Genomic DNA, 6000 nt, shown 5'->3' with positions numbered 1-6000 from the left:
CAATGGCATAATGAGCTAGCGAGCAAATAATAATAAGTCTCAAACGTCAAAACTTCAATCAAAACAACATGAAGCAGTACGAATAGATGGTATCTTGCCAGCTCTTTCTGAGACCGCAAAACATAAATGCAGAGCACCTTCAAACACCAAGGGCTGACTAAACATTGTAATTCAAGGCAATGAAGATCCAGTCACAGTCATACTCAACACAGTTAAAAGCAAAGAATTAAAATGACAGAGGTGCTCTCTAATTGGTGCTTTTGTAAGAGGAGGATGACTCAACAAGAACATAAATAGACAGTCCCTTTGCAAAGGGAAGCATTGATTTGTAGAGGTGCCAGAGCTCAAGCTTTGAAAACAGAGATAATAATTTTGGGTGGCATGCTTTCATTGTCAACGCAATGACTAAGAGTTCTCAACATCTTCCATGCTACACATGCTATAGGCGGCTCCCAAACAGAAAAGTAAAGTTTTGACCCCCCCACCACCAATCAATCACACTCCACGGCTAGCCGAATCCTCGGGTACCGTCCATACCAACATCAATCCTGGGGGATTTTTGTTTGCAATTATCTTTTCGATTTGAGCATCGAACTGGGAATTCCAATTACCGGCCCTTTCTCGTGAATGATAGTGAATAAACACATATCGAGGATAACACGCCTAGCATGGAAGATACCAATAGCCCCCCTGTCACCACATGAGCGGTTCGGGCATGCAAAACAGATTATTTCTTGAAGGTTTAGAGAGTGGCACATGCAAATTTACTTGGAACGGCAGGTAGATACCGCACATAGGTAGGTATGGTGGACTCATATGGAACAACTTTGGGTTTATGGAAGTGGATGCACAAGTAGAATTCCCGCTTAGTACAGGTGAGGGCTAGCAAAAGACTGGGAAGCGACCAACTAGAGAGCGACAATAGTCATCAAAATGCATTGAGATTAACTAACATTGAGTGCAAGCATGAGTAGGACATAAATCACCATGAACATGAACATCATAGAGGCTATGTTGATTTTGTTTCAACTACATGCGTGAACATGCGCCAGGTCAAGCCACTTGAATCATTCAAAGGAGGATACCATCCTATCATACTACAACACAGTCATCTCAACATTCATGTGGGCATCCAAGACAAACCATTATAAGCTCCTAGCTAAGTAAGCATGGCATAAGCAACTATGATCTCTAAGTTGTAATTGCAAACATGTTTCTCTCACAGCAAAGCTGAATCAGGCATGATGAGCTATTCATATTTACAAAAACAAAATAGATCGCGTTCATACCAGCTTTTCCAGGCTCAGTCACTTCATCATATATCGTCATTATTGCCTTTCACTTGCACGACCGAACGATGTGAACAATAATAAGTGTGCTCGTGCATTGGACTAAAGCTAGAATCTGCAGCCAAACACAAAGGAGAAGACAAAGTAATATGGCTCTTTGAAAGCTAAACAGGTATGCATGCAAGAGCCACTAAATATTGTAACCATGGTCTTCTACCTTGACCCAAAGAAAAAGAAAATTATCTACACGGGGAAGCTCCCAACAAGCAAAAGAAGAAAAGAAAGTCTTTTTGGGTTTTCTCAAACTAGACAAACACATGAAAAGAAAACGAGAAAAATAAAATAAACTAGCATGGATGATACAGTGGCAAAGTGTGAACACTGACGAACAAAGTGAAAGCATAAGCAAGAATGTAAAGTCGGTTGGAACACGTACTCCCCCAAGCTTAGGCTTTTGGCCTAACTTGGTCTACTGCCAAGGAGGGAAATAACCAGCTCCGGGGTACTCCGGAGTGGACTGAGGATGCCACTGCTGTGTGAGCTCCTCTGGCTCCCACTGATTAACCGGTGTCTGGTACTTGACTGGTGGCTCGGGTACGGGCACCTGTGGTTGGGCTAAACCCCAATATGCTTAGATGTCCGAGGGCATAATAATGTACCTGCCTGCATGAAGATTGAACAAAGAAGGAGCAGGCAAAGTAATAGTCTCACGAGTACCCTGACTAAATACCAGGTTATAAGTCATCCTTCTATTTATATCTCTATCAAGGAAGTCATGGCGAACCATGCTATCGTAATCTAGATATCTCTCGGGAAGAAGAACCTCTTCTTCCTCTTCCAGTCTAATGGATATCTCAAAGTGTCTGGCAAGACGGATAGCATAGATACCTCCATAGACAACACCTTTAGAACGGTTCAGGTTCAACTGTTGAGCTACTATAGCACCCAAGCTATAAGTTTTATCATTATAAAGGGCTTCGCACAAGACCGCAAGATCTGGGGAACTAAGTGACCCAGCTTTCCCATGGCCAATCAAACATTTTCCCCCAAAAAGTGAGAAGTACCGAAGCACGGGAAAATGAATGCTAGCAACTCTAGCGCAAGACACTCCTATCTCCTCTCCTACAGCAATAGTACCGATGAAAGCTTCCAAGTCCCGTGGACGAGGTTCATGAATATCCCCAACAAAAGGCAATTTGCAAACATTGCAAAAATCCTGGAGTGACATGCGCTGGGGGATATCATAAAGTTTAAACTCAACCATAGGAGGATTCTTCCTCGGATAGAAGTTAAAGCTTTGTACGAAGATATTAGTGAAGAGGAGGTATTGCGGACACTTATCTTCAATGAAGGTGGTAAGGCCTGCGTTTTCCACCAAGTGATAAAAGTCTTCATAAATTCCAGCGGCGCGTAAGAACACGTCGCTTGGCCACTCGCACGCTCGAACTTCTGCGACTTGAGGGACCAGATACTTGGGCTTCTTCTCACTTCCATAATCCTTGGGGTCATGGCTTGACGAGCCTCTTAAGAACCTCCTCATCTTTTCCCTTTTCTATCTCTGAAAATTTCTGAAATTTTTAGTGACTCTAAGGAAAAGTGAACAAGGTTCAACAAAATTCGTAGAAACTACTCCAACAAGTGCCTAGAGGCCATATTACGCATCAAAACTACTTGGGACCCGCTAAAATTAGCATGCAAAGCTCAAGAACATGGTCACCAAGGCAGCAAAAATACGCGGAGTATAAGGCACTAGAGCAAAAACTAATTGGACCAATGGAGAAGTCACTTACCAAGGAGTAATTTCCCCAAAATAGTTTGGGGAATGGTGATTTGAGCAAAGAGATCGAAAATCCCAGCAAGAGGAGCAAGAACACGGGTTTGAGCTGCGAAACAATTTTTTCTGTAGGTAGGAGAACCAGATGAGAGCAAGAATGAGTGGAGGGGGTGCCTGTGGGCCCCACAAGTCTGGGTGGCGCGGCCAGGGGGGTGCCCGCGTCGTGAGGGCTTGTGGCCCACTGGTACAGCCCCCAGACAAGCTCTTTGTCTCAGAATTTTTCCAAAATTCCAGAAAAAATCATACTTGATTTTCAGGACGTTCGTAGAACTTTTATTTTCGGGGTACTTTTCTACCGGACGCTAAAACAGAAAACAGGGAAAACTAAACTAAATCTATCATTTTTCTTCTAAGCAACCTAAAGTGAAAGCTTGGAACAGAGGTTTGTGACTCCTCGATTCATCCATCTCATGGTCATCGAAAGAAAATCCGTCAATGAGGTTGACCAAGTCTCCTCGACAAACCTTTTCGAATCGCAAAAGAGAACAGAGAATTTTTTTAATAGTCACTAGGTCACCTCAATGGGGATGTCTATCTCCCCAACAAGCAAATCATACTTCATCTTGACACGAGGAGTAGGGCATTCAAAGCTCCCAATAAGAATCGATGAAGTTTTTTCGATAGCATTGATGCAATGTACTCGATATTCTTTCTTCGGAAAGTGCACCATATGCTCATTACCATTGACATGGAAAGTGACATTGCCTTTGTTGCAATCTATAACAGCCCCTGCAGTGTTCAAAAAGGGTCTTCCGAGGATGACAGCCATGGCATCATCCTCAGGAATATCCAAGATAACAAAGTCTGTTAAGATGGTGACGCTCGCAACCACAACAGGCACATCCTCGCAAATGCCGATAGGGAAAGCAGTTGATTTGTCGGCCATTTGCAGAGAGATTTCAGTGGGTGTCAACTTATCCAGTTCAAGCCTATGATAAAGAGAGAGAGGCATAACACTAACACTGGCTCCAAGGTCGCATAACACTGTTCTAATGTAGTTTCCTTTAATGGAGCAAGGTATAGTGGGCACACCGGGATCACCTAGTTTCTTAGGAGTTCCACCCTTGAAGGTATAATTAGCAAGCATGGTGGAAATCTCAACCTCAGGTATCCTCCTCTTATTAGTCACAATATCTTTCATGTACTTAGCATACAGAGACATTTTGAGCATATCTGTCAAACGCATTTGCAGAAAGACAGGTCTAATCATTTCAATGAAGCGCTCAAAATCCTCATCATCCTTTTCTTGGATGGTTTGGGAGGAAATGGCATGGGTTTCTGAACCCATGGCTTCCTTTCTTTACCATGCTTCCCAGCAGTGAAGTCATTCTTATCGTATCTTCGATTCTTAGGCTGTGGGTTATCAAGATCAACGGGTTCAATCTCCACATCCTTATTGTTGCTAGGTTGAGCATCTTCATGAACATCACTATTGATATTATCATTAAGCTCATGTTCATCACCAGATTGTGTTTCAGCATCAGAGACAGAGGCATCGTTTGGACTCTCAGGGGTAGCAGCAACAGGGTTGCTAGCGTGCAGGTTCCTATCATCTTTCTTCTTCTTTCTAGGATGACTAGGTGCATCAGTGCTAACTCCTTGGGAATGTTGTTCAATCCTGTTCGGATGACCCTCAGGATACAAAGGTTCCTGGGTCATTCTACCGCCTCTAGTGACAACTCTGACAGAATTGTCATTCAACTCATCGAGCAAGTCATTTTGAGCTTTAAGTACTTGTTCTACCTAGGTAGTAACCATAGAGGCATGTTTACTCAGAAGCTTTAGATCATTGACGTTTCTGTCCACACAAGCACTTAAATGACTAAGCATACGAGCATTCTGTTCCAATTGTCTGCTAACATAATCATTGAAACTCTGTTGTTTGGCAACAAAGTTATCAAATTCTTCCAGGCATAAGATAGTAGGTTTATCAAAAGGAATATCACTCTCATCAAACCTACGCAGAGAATTTACTTCTACTACCTGCATCGGGTTATCGAGACCATGGATCTCTTCGATAGGTGGTAAATTTTTGACATCTTCAGATTTAATGCCTTTCTCTCGCATAGATTTCTTGGCTTCTTGCTTATCTTCAGGACTGAGGAATAGAATACCTCTTTTCTTTGGAGTTGGCTTAGGAGGTGGTTCGGGAATAGTCCAAGCATTCTCATTGCACAAAATGTTATTCAGTAGAATCTCAGCTTGTTCTACGGTTCGTTCCCGAAAAACACAACCAGCACAATTATCTAGGTGGTCTTTGGAAGCATCAGTAAGTGCATTATACAAGATATCAAGTATTTCATTCTTCTCAAGAGGGTGATCAGGCAAAGCATTCAGTAGCTGGATGAGCCTCCCCCAAGCTTGTGGGAGACTCTCTTCTTCAGCTTGAGCAAAGTTGTATATTTCCTGCAAGGCAGCTAGCTTCTTATGGGCAGGGAAATATTTTTCAGAGAAGTAGTAGACCATATCCTGGGTGCTACACACACAACCAGGAGCAAGAGAAGTGAACCAGGTCTTAGCATCATCCTTTAGCGAGAAAGGAAACAGCTTGAGGATATAGTAGTGGCGAATCTTTTCCTCACTAGTGAATAGGGTGGCTATATCGTGCAGTTTGGTAAAATGGGCTACAACCGTTTCAGACTCATAACCGTGAAAAGGATCAGATTCGACAAGAGTGATTAACTCAGGGTCGACACAGAATTCATAATCCTTATCGGTCACGAGGATAGGCGAAGTAGCAAACTTTGGGTCGTATTTCATCCTTGCATTCAGAGATTTTTCTTTACACTTGCGTAGTAATTTCTCAACAACATAGCTATCCTTACAGGCAAGAAAATCCTCAGCTATCTCTCCCTCCATAACATAACGTTCAGGCAT

Source organism: Hordeum vulgare, chromosome 4H (assembly GCF_904849725.1).
Source record: "Hordeum vulgare subsp. vulgare chromosome 4H, MorexV3_pseudomolecules_assembly, whole genome shotgun sequence".
In the NCBI taxonomy this organism is placed as follows: Eukaryota; Viridiplantae; Streptophyta; class Magnoliopsida; order Poales; family Poaceae; genus Hordeum; species Hordeum vulgare.
The sequence above is the reverse complement of the archived record's forward strand: the minus strand, read 5'-3'. Positions refer to the sequence as shown.